The following is a 14,371-nucleotide window of genomic DNA, read 5'->3' on the forward strand; positions in this document are numbered from 1 at the left end:
CCAAGCCTCCTGCTAATTCCGTGGCTAGAGCCATTTTTGTTGGGATTTGTCTTCTATAATTGAAACTTGTAGTAGAGGCCAAGGCAGACCAGGGCCGCGGGAGCTTGGCTTCCTCCATCTCTGGAGCAACCCAAGCCTCTTGCTCTCTCCAGCTCCATGGCTGCTACCATTTTTGTTGGGATTTATTTACCTTATATCATTGAAACTTTGTATCCTTGAGTGTAAGTCTGGGACAGCCTGGGCAGCAGGGAAGCTTGGCTTTCTCCATTGCCAGGGAAACCCAAGCCTTTTGCTTGCTGCAGCCATCTTGGGTTAATTTGCATACTCGCTCCTGATTGGATGGTGGGCATGGCTTTTGGGGTGTGTGGAGGTATGGTCAATTTGCATATTACTCTTTTTATTAGATAGGACTAGAGGCCCAGTGCATGAAATTTGTGCATTGGGTGTCCCTCAGCCCAGCCTGCACCCTCTCCAATCTGGGACCCCTTGAAGGATATTAAACTGCCCGTTTAGACATGATCCCAGTGGGATCATGTCTAAATGGGCAGTCGGACATCCCTTTCACAATCTGGGACTGCTGGGACTGCTGGCTCCCAACTGCTCACCTGCCTGCCTTTCTGATTGCCCCTAACCGCTTCTGCCTGCCAGCCTGATCACTCCCTAACTACTCCCATGCCAGCCTGATTGATGTCTAACTGCTTGCCTGCCAGCCTGTTTGCTCCCAGCTTCCCTCCCCTGCCGGCCTGGCCACCCCTAACTGCCCTCCCCTGCAGGGTTGATCACCTCCAACTGCCCTCCCTTGCAGGTCTGGTGCCTCCCAACTGCCTTCCCCTTCTGGCCATTTTGTGGTGGCCATCTTGTGTCCACATGGGGCAGGATCTTTGACTACATTGGGGCAGCCAGCTTGTGTGTTGGAGTGATGGTCAATCAGCATATTACTCTTTTATTAGATAGGATAGAATCCTGGTACATGGGTGGGGGCCAGCTGGTTTGCCCTGAAGGGTGTTTAGATCAGGGTGGGGGTTCACTTGGGGTGTGGGGTGGCCTGTGCAAGGGGCCTGTGATAGTTTGCAGGTTGGCCACACACCCTGGTAACCCAAGTGCAGATCCTGGTATTTGAAATTTATTTACCTTCTACAATTGAAACTTTGTAGCCTGGAGAGGAGCCAAGCCCTCTGCTGCTCTGTGGCTTTTAGCCATTTCTGTTGGGGTTCATGTATCTTCTATAATTGAAACTTTGTATCCTTGAGGGGAGGCCTAGGCTGGCCAGGGTGTGTGGAAAGCTTGGCTTCTGTTGCCGGGGAATCCCAAGCCTCTCTCAACTGCTCTCTGTGGCTGCAGCCATCTTGGTTGGGATTAATTTACATACTTGCTCTGAATGACTGGAGGGTGTGGCTTGAGCAGAGTGATGGTTAATTTGCATATTACTCTTTTATAAAAAGGTAGGACTTGGAATTCATGCATGGGTTGGGGAGGGTCCCCTCAGCTCAGCCTGCATCCTCTCCAATCCAGGACTCCTTTGGGGATGTCCGACTGCTGCTTTAGGTCCAATACCAGGGATCAGGCCTAAAATGGCAGTAGGGCATCCCTCTCACTATCCTGGACTGCTGGCTCCTCATCATTCACCTGACTGCCTATCTGATTGCCCCTAACTGCCTCCCCCCCTGCCAGCCTGTCACCCCTAACTGTCCCCCCTGCTGGCCTGATCAACCGTGACTCTGTCTGCTGGCCTGATTGCTCCCAACTGCCCCCGCTGGTTTGGTTGCCCCTAAGTGCCCCCTGCCAGCCTGGTTACCCACTACTGCTCCCCCACCCCCTGCCAGCCTGGTCTCCCCACACTGACTGCTGTTTAGTCGTTTGGTTGTTCCTCACTAACCCCCCTGCTGGCCTGATCACCCCATGCAGCCAGTTTGGTCATTTGTCTGGTTGCTTCACTTAGGCTTTTACATATATAGACTAGTGGCCCAGTGAATGAAATTTGTGCACGTGGGAGGGTGTCCCTCAGCCCAGTCTGCACCATCTCCAATTTAGGATCCTCGGGCCTGCATCCCTCTCTCAATCCGGGACCATTGGCTCCTAACCACTCACCTGCCTTCCTGCCTGATCCTAACCACTCTGCCTGCTGGCATGATCAACCCCAACTGAACCCCCCTTCTGGCCTGATCACCATAACTTCCCATCCCTGCTGATTGATCACCCACAACTGCCTCACCCACCGGCTTGCTTGCCTGCATTCCCCCCCCTCTGCCCCCCCACATGCTGGCCTGCTCACCCCTAATCACCTCTGCTTTGGCCCAGCCACCATGGCTTTGTCCAGAAGGACGTCCAGAATGTCTCCAGTAGGTCTCCAGTCTAATTAGCATATTACTCTTTTATTATTATAAACTAGAAATTCATGCACTGGAATGGTGTCATTCAGCCCAGCCTGCACCCTCTCCAATCTGGGACCCTTTGGGGGATGTCTGACTGCCCACAGGGATTGCGCCTAAACCAGCAGTCAGACAACCCTCTCACAGTCTGGGACTGCTGGCTCCTAACCACTTGCCTGCCTGCCTACTTGATTGCCCCCTAACAGCTCCCCTGCTGGCTTGATTGACACCTAACTGCTCCCCTGCTGGTCTGATCACCCCCAACTGCCCTCCCCTGCAGGCCTGGTCATCCCACAACTTCCCTCCCCTGCTGGACATCTTATGACAGCCATCTTGTGACAATGTGGGGACATCCATCTTGTGATGACTTGGGGGTGGTCATCTTGTGACAACGTAGGGGTGGCCATCTTATGATGATGTGAGGGCATTGTGCGAGGATACCAGGGTCACCTAGGCTTTTATTAGTATAGATTAAAGTCCAGAGTGGGCAAATCTATGCAGGTGGAAAGTAGATTAGTGGTTGCAGGTGTGGAACAAGGAGAGAATGTGAAGTGACTGCTAATGGATATGAGCTTTCTTCTTGGGGATGATGAAAATGTTCTGAAATCATATAGTGGTGATAGTTGCGCAACTCTCTAAATATACTAAAACTACTAAATTGAACAACTTAAATTGATGTCTTTCATGATATGTGAATTTTATCTCAATAAATCTGGTTTTCTTGTTTGTTTATATTTTAAAGAAGCATTCCATTTTCTGGATCCCCAGGAAATCACCAGATAAATAACTCAAGAAAATTTCTGTTTCTAGATTTAAGGAGCCCACCAAGTGCCCAGGACAATGTGTTAGGAGTGCAATTCGATTCATCCTCCCTATAATTAATATTAGCCTGTTACTGTTTCATGGATACAGGCAGAAGATACAAGACTCCTGAGTCAGAGATAAAGGACTTTGTTACTCAAGGAAGGATAAGCAGAATGAGCTTTAGAGTCATGTCAGTTCTCTGTCCCCTAGTCCCATCTGTGTGCTGCACACACAGTGGTTTGCACTGAGCTTGAGGAACTGTCTGCTTTTATGGGAAACAATAAAAAGCCCTACTCCTTTTTGTGGATAGAGATGTTTCTGTCTCTCAAGGTTACTCACTGCAAACAGAACTTTCAGAAAGGTGCTCATTTAAGCGTGGTCAGTTCTTGCCTACTCTGCAAGGTCTGTAGGGGAGCACAGGGACCCAGGGAGAAATTTCCTGATAAACACATAATAACAAGGCACATGGCTGTGAAATTTTAAGACACTTGGGACAAAGAAAAGATAACACAATCTATGAGAAAGCAAAGGAAACAAACAATATAATATTGGATTTCTCAACAATAACTTTGAAAACTAAAAGAAAATTGAGGAATGTCTTATAATTTTTGAGGGAAAGTAATTTCCAAATTAGAATTTTATATCTAATCAAGTTATTAACACTTAAGACAAAAATAAAGGCATTTTCTGAAATTCAATCCTCACACAATTTACCTCTCACGCATCCTTATTGAAGAATGTATTCTATCATAATGAAGAAGGTATGTGGTCCATGAAATAAAGGATCTAACCCAAAAGAGAAGCAGAGAGAAAGCCAGGAGTAGGGTGAAAAGAGACCAAGACAAGATAAAGGTGCACTAGGGGAACACTGGAGTAGGTAAAAGGTTCTAGGAGACATTTATTCAAGAAAATGAAATGGGTAAAATATTCAATAAATTTTAAACTACTGAGATTTTAAGATATTGAAATATTGGTTATTGAAAGAATTACACAATTAAGAGAGCATGGGATTACATAAGTGGTAAGTATATAAAAAAGAAGACAAACTAAAAACATAAAGCTATTTAGTAACAAGAGAGAAAAAAGGATTTCAGGGGAGAAAAAGTAATCCCAGTATATGGTGTGGATGCTATAGTGTGATGCCCAGATTATTGACCATCACACCTCAATCCAAGTCAGAACCTCCCATTAGCTGGGAGTACTGCCTGCTGGAAGCTGACAGCTGCATCTTTCTGGAACTTGCCATCAACCTAAGGGAGCCCTACATCCAAGGTTTAACCTCCTTCCCCGAGATACTAGTAGACCCCATCCCATGACTGGTCCAGGTGGTAGTACAAAGGCCCACCCAGACTCAAATTTTGGGTAACTCTGCAGGGTTATCCCAGCTCAGAGCTCCCCGTGGGACCAGCTGTAACTTTCCTGTGATTTTCCAAGTCCAACTTTTCCCTCTGTTCAATCCTACATCTCCCTGTGTTCCAGGTTGACTTCCCAAAATCACCAGGCACAAATCTCTGCCTACAATCAGCATCCTGGAGATCTGACCTCAGCTAGCACGCTTATCTGGCTCAGCTATGCAGACAACACACATGATCATATGTAAACAGCGGTTATTAATCTGACTGAAATTACAACCTAATTACACTGAGAGGGTATAGAATGGGAAGAGCCCACATATGGTGAGATGGAGAGAGAGAGTGATGAAAAAGGGCTATGTCCTCATCTTCAACAGAAAATAAACATAACTAGAAAACCCGGGAGTGACAATGGAAGCATTATTTAGCAATAATATGGTAAATATCAAAAGAATAGCTAAAACAGTTGGGGAGGAAGAAACAATGTGGGGAGGGGCAATATTTATTGAACTATCTGACTCTATAAATATATGCATACAAAGCATGGACTGAATAGTAAAAGTTAATTTTAAAAAGAATGTAAAAAATTATCCCAACAGTTCAGGTTCTCAAAAATGGAATCCTTCTGCACAGTTATTGTCAATGGTTGACTCCTCCAATTTCTATTCAAAACTAACAAAAAAGGGTAACAACTCTTTGTTGTCTTTTCAGGAATTTGGCATAAGTGAGAGAGCAAAAAAATGTTGCTCAAGTGGGGAGGTTCAAGATTTTAGCTAGCCTTGTTACCACCTACCACTCTCCAAAGAATGGTAGGTGATAACAAGGCTACCAAAAAGGGGCCAAAAGTGGCAGGAATGGAGTTTCAAGCTTTTCCCACGCTGCACATTCTCCAGCTCTCTTTTAAGGAGGGAGAAAGCACAAATGAGAAGAGAGAAGTGATTCTGTGAATAAATATGCAAGGCTATTGAACACTTGGAGAATGGATAACATCTGTGCTTGTTTTTAATCCATTCAACTTCACAGGTTCACTCCAAGTTTATTACCAAAGCCCTCATTTCCTAGAGTTAAGTTCTATGTTTTTCATAGAATATACTATGACCCTTTTCATGAAAAGCATCCTTATAAACACAGCTCATAAAACTGATGTGGCAGGGTGCTTACCCAACACATGCTGATGAGTGAAATGTAAAGGAATTAAAAAATGTGGATGTAGTGTCTTAAGAGCACATGCAGGGTTTAGGTCACATAAAAATGGGGTTGCCCAAAGCCCAAGCAGTGCACATAGAGCTGGCAGCATTTGGTCAGAGAAAATAAAATACTCCAGAGGTGTTGGAGCAAGAGCAGTGCTGAGCTGGACCTCAGTGGCTGCATTATCAGTGAGGTGTATCTCCTATTTAAGACAAAGGGTCCACCTGCCCTGGAACTCCACATTCTGGACTGACACTGATGATTATTAGTTAAACTCCTTTTCCCCAGGCTGCATTTTCCAGGACAAAGATATGGAAAATAAAATGAGGAGAATACTTCTGAGAGTCCAGACTGCTCTGGAATATGAAAACTATTCTGAAGAAGTCCGAAGAGGGACGAGACTGTCCAATTCTAGCCTTTCCTGTTCTAAAAAGGAAATTTTATTGGCCACATACCATTATTAAAACTTAAATGCAAAACCATATAGGTTAACAATTACCTAAAATCCTAACCTTCTATCCAACACTCCCAACTGTATAATTAACATGTAGTCAGATGGAACACCCTACTGAATCCTACTTCATCGACAGTCTTAACAGGCTGGGGGATCTGGGTGAGAAACCATGGACAAGAATGTCTTTTTAAAAAACTCTGAAAAATCATTGGCTCAGTGTTCCAGAAATATTAAATTCCTCTTAGCACTGCTCACACTTAAACACAGTTATATTCTGTAACACTCTAACCCAGTGGTTCTCATACTTTAATGTCCTCAGAATCATCTGGTGGTCTTATGAGAACACCGACTGATGGACTCCATACCTAGAGAGTCCGCTTCACAGCGCTGAGCCGGAGCTCCGAGTCTGCATTTCCAACAAGGTTCCAGGTGACGCCAGAGCTATTGGTGCGGAACTAACCTTTGACCGCCACTGCTTAATTGAAACAGGATGGAGAAAGATCTACCCAGCAACCAGATCTCTAGCTAACATCTGAGAATGCATCACCAAAGCTTACATAAAACATGATTTTTGGCTAACTAAATAAAAGGTTACAGACTCCCTGGATCAGAGCGCATCTTATCTGTGTATCCTGCACCTGGCTACCTCCTCTGCCAGCCACAGTTGCAACCATGCTCCCCATACTCGCAGACCCAAAGCAGCTGCAGCTCTTGCCCCTGAAGGGACTCAGCAGGTGGACAAGGAGAACAAGCCCCCAGCCTCAGTGGCACCCACAAGCTGGATGGTGAGATCACCCGGAGGACCTTCCAAGAGCCGGATCTGCCCTGGGCATGCAGGATGAACCACTGCTGAGAGAAAACCCCTGCATTTTGTCACCTTTTCTATGGAAAACCATGACATCTGGCAGATGTATACGAAAGTCAAGGCTTCCTGTAGACAGCTGAGGAGGTGGACCTTTACAAGGACTTCCAGTACTGGGAAGCCCTGAAGCCCCAGGAGAGATACCATATTTTTCCGTGTATAAGATTCCCACCCTCTTTCCAACCCAAATTAAGAAACCAATATTTTAAACATTTTGCTGGTTTTCATATATATATATATATATATATATATATATATATATATATATATACTTTTTTTAATTTTTTTTTTTTTTTTTACAGAGAGGAATAGAGAGGGAAATAGAGTCAGAAACATCGATGAGAGAGAAACATTGATCAGCTGCCTCCTGCACGCGCCCTTCTGGGGATGTGCCCACAACCAAGGTACATGCCCTTGACCGGAATCAAACCTGTGCCCTTTCAGTTCGCAAGCCAATGTTCTATGCACTGAGCCAAACCAGTTAGGGCTGGTTTTCCTCTTAAGGCCTTCTTTTTTGGCATCTTAAGGAGTTGTTTTTCCTGTTTTCTCCACTGTCTGATCATACATTTAGTGGGAGGAAGTCCAAATTTCTCTCTGCAGCTCTATTTCCATGTCTTTTGCATAGCTGATTACATTCACTTTGAGTTTTGCAGAGTAAGATAATCGCTTACTAATATTTATCTTTTTATTTCTTAACATCTTTATGGGCTTAGAATGCTCAGGTCCCTGTTGCATCTGTGCACTCTCCACCTCCACCTCCAAGTACAGAATCAGCTGACATCAATAACAATAAAGCTCATGATTAGAGGAAGCCTATTTGACAAGGTATGGGCAGCTAACGCACCCGAGCGGCTACCTCCTTGGAAGACTTCCTTGTATAAGATGCCTCTCGATTTTTAGTCTAATGATTTTAGAAAAAAATAACATCTTATGCACGGAAAAATACAGTACTTCATTTCCTTTCTTTGCAGCAAGTGATGGCATATAAATGAAAACTTGGTGGAGCACTTTAGCCAAGAAGTTCAGATCACCAAAGCCGGCTGACTACAGCTTCCAAATTACCATAAAAAACATATATTCTGAAATGTATAGTCTCCTCATTGACACTTACATTAAAGATTCCAAGGAAAGGGACTTTGTTTTCAATGCCATTGAGGCCATGTCTTGTGCCAAGAAGAAGGCAGACTGGGCCTTGTGTTGGATTGAGGACCAAGAGGGCATCTATGGAGAAAGTCTTGTGGCTTTTGCCGCAGTTAGAAGGAATCTTCTTTTCTGGTTCTTTTGCATTAATATTCTGGCTCAATAAATGAGGACTGATGCCTGGCCTCACATTCTCCAAAGAACTTATTAGCAGAGATAAGGGTTTGCACTGTGACTCTTCCTGCCTAGTGTTCAAACACCAGTTACGCAAACCTTCCAAACAGTGAGTGAAAGAATCACCAATGCTGTTAGGCTAGAGCAGGAGTTCCTCACAGAGGCCTTGCCAGGGAAGCTCATTGGGATGAGTTGTACTTTAATGAAGCGATGCATTGAATTCATGGCTGACAGACTCATGCTGGAGTTGGGTTTTAGTAAGGCCTTCTGAGTAGAAAATCCACTTGACTTCATGGAGAATATTTCACTAGAAGGATGAACTTCTTTGAGAAGAGAGTAGGTGAGTATCAGAGGATGGGAGTGATGTCAAGTTGGACAGAGAACTCTTTTATATTGGATGTTGACTTCTAAACAAACTGAAGGTCTGCTTTTATTTTGCTTTGAAGGTCTGATCTTTTTTTTTTTTTCCTCCTCAAATGAAAAATTAACTATTTGAAGTTTTATCAACTACTACACTATTAACATTCATTAATATCATCTTTAAACTATGTAGCTACCCCAACATGAGGCCTGTTTGTTAATGATGCAAGTGGTCTCCACTAGAAGGAAAGCATAGACAAAGTTTCTCAGAGTCTTTGAAAGATCCTATTCATGTTTGGCTGTTACAGACAGGCTGGCTGCCCAGGACTTCAGTGTGGATGGGCCAGACTGGTCAGCAGGTCATGACCACAAGGCCATTGAAAGATGTCAGATTTGCTCTTCAAAATTTACTTAGCTGTACATAAAAGTGGCACTTTACACATAAACATAGTTTGCATTATCTACATAAAGGCCCTAGTTAGCCTAACTTGGTTAGTTGGTACAAAAAATAGAGTTCTGTTGATCACTAATGAGAGCCAACTCAATTTACCAGGTGACAAAGATAAGTTAAACTGTAATCTAAGCATGTTGTTTCTATTCTTTATTTTCTTTAATGATGTGAGGTGTCTTTTCATCAACTTTAAATTCAATATTGTGCATACCTAAGTAGTAGCCAGTTGCCTCCACATAGGAGGTGGGTTGTTTTGTATTCTGTAGCCCAGGTCCAGTATCATGAGATAAGAGATAAAGAGGAAGAAATTTCTAACTTAAATCATTAGGCACTGAAGTATGGTCTGTGCTTACTGCTGATAACCTGGGTGTGTGTGGCTATTGGTATCATTTTACTTCTCAAACTGCATTTTCCCCAACTTCAGTGAGTATGAACTATCCTTGAAGACTCTTAATAGCTTGGATCTAGGACAGAACTTTAAAATGATTTCAAATTATCTTTGAATGATGTGACCCAGCTAAGATCTTGCTTATATTAAGTGGTAAGTCCAGGGCTAAAATTGTCTCTCCAAAAATTGTTTTTATTCTGTTTTTGTTTCAAAAGCAGTACAAACTAATAGATATATAGCAGTTCTTTGGCCCCATTTGTTAACATGTATTGCATGGCAGTTGACCACTGGCCTGTACTATTGTCAGTTTTCATTTATTGTATAAATGGTCAAATCATCCATTTAAAAATCTCTGGAAAATGTGACCCTTTCCTATATTTTAAGTTATTGTTAACTGAAGTTAATGCAGATCTGTGGTCTTCACACTTCTGCAACACAAAAATAAATGCTTTGCCACAAAGCAAACAAACAAACAAACAAACAGTTAGTGTTTTATGCATGCAAGCTAGCCCGTCAAGGGTGCAAAAGGCCATGCGAGTAAGTTCTCTTCTGAGTTATCAGGTATGGTCCACATTCTGCATAAAGCAGAAAGGGAAAAGGAACTTCTCGTTATCATCTGCATTTGGATTTGTCTGCCTAACCTATACTCACCTTTTACAGTTTTTATATGCTTAGTGTTTATTGAGCACTTACTATATGCTATGGCATGCCCTCAGAGGGCATGGAAGCACATGCCCTTTACCCCATACCTTGACCTATGCATTTCTTTCATCTGGCTGTTCCTTTATGGTAAACTGGTAATGGTAAATAAACTGTTTTCCTAAGTTCTATGAATCATTCAGGCAAATTATTGGAAACCTTCTGAGAACCTCCATTCTTCAGTGAGGTTGGGACAGAAGTGTGAATCACTTCTAAGTGGGTCTAAGTGGGACTAACTACGTGGAAATGGTGTCAAAACTGGGGGGGGGGCAGTCTTGTGAGACTTACCCTTTATACTGTAGGGTCTGCACAAACTCTGATTAGTTAGTGTCAGAACTGAATTAAAGTGTAATATACCCAGTTGGTATTTACCAAGATTTAGAGAATTGCTTAGTGAAGAAAACTCATACATTTGATGTCAGAAATCTGAGTAGAAACAAATCTTCCTAATTGCCCTCTCCTCATGGCTGCCAGCTTCCAACGAGGAGGGTCTAACCCTCTGCTAGTGGATGCTAGGTCCTTGGCTGGGTTGCCAACTACTGATGCACCTTTTTATAGCATAGCCCAATTTCCTCAAGGACAGTTCTGTCAGTGGCAGCAAGCATTCAAGAAACCTCCTTTACTCCCTAAATCTACTATGCCAGCAGGCTGTGTCATTTCGATTCTTCCCTTCCTATATAGTCCTCCTGCCAAGCCCTACCCAAGCCTTCTACAACCTGTACCAGAAGGGCTACACAATCTTCTGCTGGTCTCCCAGATTCAAGCTCCCTATCATCTCCCATCTATCCAGCTCAAGCTATATTATCCTCAAACCTTCCTTCTTTAGTCACCCCCCACCCCCTCTCAAGAACCTGTCATATCGTCTACTCCTTTCCTACCACTCCATCCCTCCCCCAAATTCCACATGCCCCTTTCTACCACCATGGCTTTGCACACACTATTCACCTTGGCTGGAATGCCCCATATTCTATTCTCTGCCTAAAAAAATTCCACCTGACCTTCCAAACATGGCTCAACCTACCTGCTCCTAAAAGCTTCCCCTGATCATACTCAGCCCCACTGATCTTGCTATCTCTAGTCTACATAGAATGCCACATAACATGTAAAGAACCTATTACCTACCCTAACTGGTTTGGCTCAGTGGATAGAGCATCGGCCTACAGACTCAAGGGTCCCAGGTTTGATACTGGTCAAGGGTATGTACCTTGGTTGTAGGCACATACCCAGCAGGGAGTGTACAGGAGGCAGCTGATCAATGTTTCTAACTTTCTATCCCTCTCCCTTCCTCTCTGTAAAAATTCAATAATATATAAAAGAACCTATTACCCAATTCTGTCATTTTACACATAGGAAACTGAAGCTTAGAAAAATGGAGAGATTGGCCTAGATTTAGGCGGTTTGTCACTGATCTCACCACACTCAAGATGCATAGGGATTTCCTAAATTAATAATAATAATACCTAACATGGCTAGAATGTTTGCAATATACCAAGTACTATCTGAGACACCGCATAGGCATTATTCCAGATTGTCCTTAAACTCAGTGACCTAGGCTCACATGTGTGGAATCCAGACTGTAGAGAAAGGCACCCGGAGACTCAGAGACTGAGAGGCTCTGGGGAGCCGGAAGCTTTAGCGGGCAGGGTCTATAGTCGCAGGCTAGTGAGTGCTCACAGAGAGGTGTGATAGCGGAGCTTGCTGTGGCCTTTCCATAGCGGAAGGAGTTTGAGGCTCCAGACTACAGAGACCCATTATTATTACTTCATTTTACAGATGAGGAACCAAGGCTTAGAGAGGTTAAGTAACTTGCTAAAAGTCACACCACTGAAAAGTGGTAGAACCAACAGGACTAAAATCCAGGTTTGACTCAGAAGCTAATATTTTTCTTGGTGCCTTACTGAACTGTTAATTATTTAATCTGAGCACATATTGCCTAAGTAAAAATTCACCTCCTTCAGGTCAAGGACAGTACTTGTCATGGTGTCACATATGATGCAATACTTGTTCATTCACCCAATGACCATTAGGCACAGTGCCATCATTGTGCCAGGATCTAGGTTTAAGTGAGTTAATAGGATAGTCTCTACTCTCATGAGGCAATCACCATTCATTCATTTTATTAATTCATTTACTCAGCATAAACTTATTGAGAGTCTACTTCACTCCAGGTACTACAGTTAAGTATTGAGGAAATTATATGAAAAAGCGACCAGGTCCTTGACTTCATGTAACTACAATCTCATGGGGAAGACAGGTGTTAATTAAGTATTCACACAAATAAATATGAAATTTTAACCGTGAAGGATAAGTAGGGGTTTACGTGTGAAGGGGAGGGGAGGAGAGCAGAGCATTCAAGGCAGAGGAATATCAAAGGCCACACCCAAATGCCAGGAACATGCACATCAAGAGGCTAAAAGACAGAGAGAAACCAAGATGGTGGCCTAGGTTAGCACCTAAGCTGCCACCTCACACGACAATTTCAAAACAACAACTAAAAGACAGAACAGACATCATCCAAAACCACAGGAAAGCTGGCTGAGTGGAAAAATTTACAACTAGAACGAAGGAGAGAGGCTCACGTATCAGGGAGGCTGCAAAGTGCTGAGGTAGGGAGACACACCCGCAGAGAGGAAGGGCAGCCAAGTGCCTGGCTGGTGGGAGGGGAAAGAAAGCCCCCTACTGCACGGAACCCTTTCCGACTGCACTAAACCCCAACCCCGTCCAAAACCCTGTGGACTTAGGCTCACATGTGTGGAATCCAGACTGTAGAGAAAGGCACCCGGAGACTCAGAGACTGAGAGGCTCCGGGGAGCTGGAAGCTTTAGTGGGCAGGGTCTATAGTCACAGGTTAGTGAGTGCTCGCAGAGAGGTCTGATAGTGGAGCTTGCTGTGGCCTTTCCATAGCAGAAGGAGTTTGATGCTCCAGACTACAGAGACCCAACCCAATTCTGGGCTAGCTCCTGGGGCACCTATGCTCTTGCAGGGGGAATCTAGACTGTCAGGCGGAAACTCAGGGGAGCGGAAGGCAGAGGTCTGAGGCTCCTGCACAAGGGCAGGACTGACTGGAAGTCAAGACTGTTGGCTCAGCCCTGAGACTCTGCCCCATCCAAGCTGAGCACAGAGGCTTTTGCAATTTTGCAAGTCTGATCCTATAGGGCTGTATCCAATAAAGAAGATATCCTGGAGTAGACACAGATGATACTCACATCCAATTGGCCTGGAGGTCAATTTCTCCCAGTGATACCAACAACAATCAAGACTTAACTACAACAGGCTGTACATGCAGTCCACAAAGGGGAGCACCAAGAGTGTCAACCTCAGGTAACTGGGGAGGCTGTACCACCGGGCCATATAGGACACCAAATACACAAAGCCATCCTACCAACTCAGTGGAACAGCAAAAATGACAAGAGAAGGAAATAGATCTCATACGAAAGAAATGGAGGAAAACAAAAGACTGGATATAGAGTTTGAAACCACAGTTGTAAAGTTTTTCAAGAATTTCCTAGAAAAGGCTGATAAATTTAGTGAGACCCTCAATAATATGAAAAAGGACCAACTAGAAATTAAACATACACTGGCTGAAATAAAAAATATATATATTATACAGAGACCCAACAGCAGACTAGAGGAACACAAGAATCAAGTCAAAGATTTAGAATACAAAGAGGCAAAGGACATTCCTCTGGAGAAGCAAGAAGAGAAGAGAATCCAGAAAGTTGAAGATAGTGTAAGGAGTCTTTGGGACAAATTCAAGTGTACCAACATTAGAATTATGGGGGTGCCAGAAGAAGAGAGAGTACAAGATACTGAAAACCTATTTAAATAAATAATGTCAGAATATTTCCCCCACCTGGTGAAAGAAATAGACTTACAAGTATAGGAAGTGCACAGAATCCCAAACAAATGTAATCCAAAGAGGACCACACCAAGACACACCATAATTAAAATGCCAAGGGCAAAAGACAAAGAAAGAATCTTACAGGCAGCAAGAGAAAAACAGTTAGTTACTTATAAGGGAGCACCCATATGACTATCAGCTGATTTCTCAACAGAAACTATGCAGGCCAGACAGGAGTGGCAAGAAATATTCAAAGTGATGAATGGCAAGAACCTGCAACCAAGATTAC

The 14,371-nt window shown here is 43.7% G+C and overlaps 1 protein-coding gene and 1 pseudogene across 2 annotated transcripts in view; one reads left to right on the forward strand and one right to left on the reverse strand.

Annotated features, from left to right (window-relative positions):
* The window catches only part of THSD4 (thrombospondin type 1 domain containing 4), a 691,206-nt gene that overhangs the window by 376,620 nt on the left and 300,215 nt on the right, over positions 1-14,371 (reverse strand). The gene's annotated exons all lie outside the window — the stretch shown is intronic.
* LOC311612335 (ribonucleoside-diphosphate reductase subunit M2-like) lies at positions 6,840-8,754 on the forward strand (annotated as a pseudogene). The gene is made up of 2 exons: positions 6,840-7,184; positions 7,978-8,754. The product of its transcript is annotated as a ribonucleoside-diphosphate reductase subunit M2-like (transcript).

Source organism: Pipistrellus hanaki (assembly GCF_964339955.1).
Source record: "Pipistrellus hanaki genome assembly, chromosome: 1".
In the NCBI taxonomy this organism is placed as follows: Eukaryota; Metazoa; Chordata; class Mammalia; order Chiroptera; family Vespertilionidae; genus Pipistrellus; species Pipistrellus hanaki.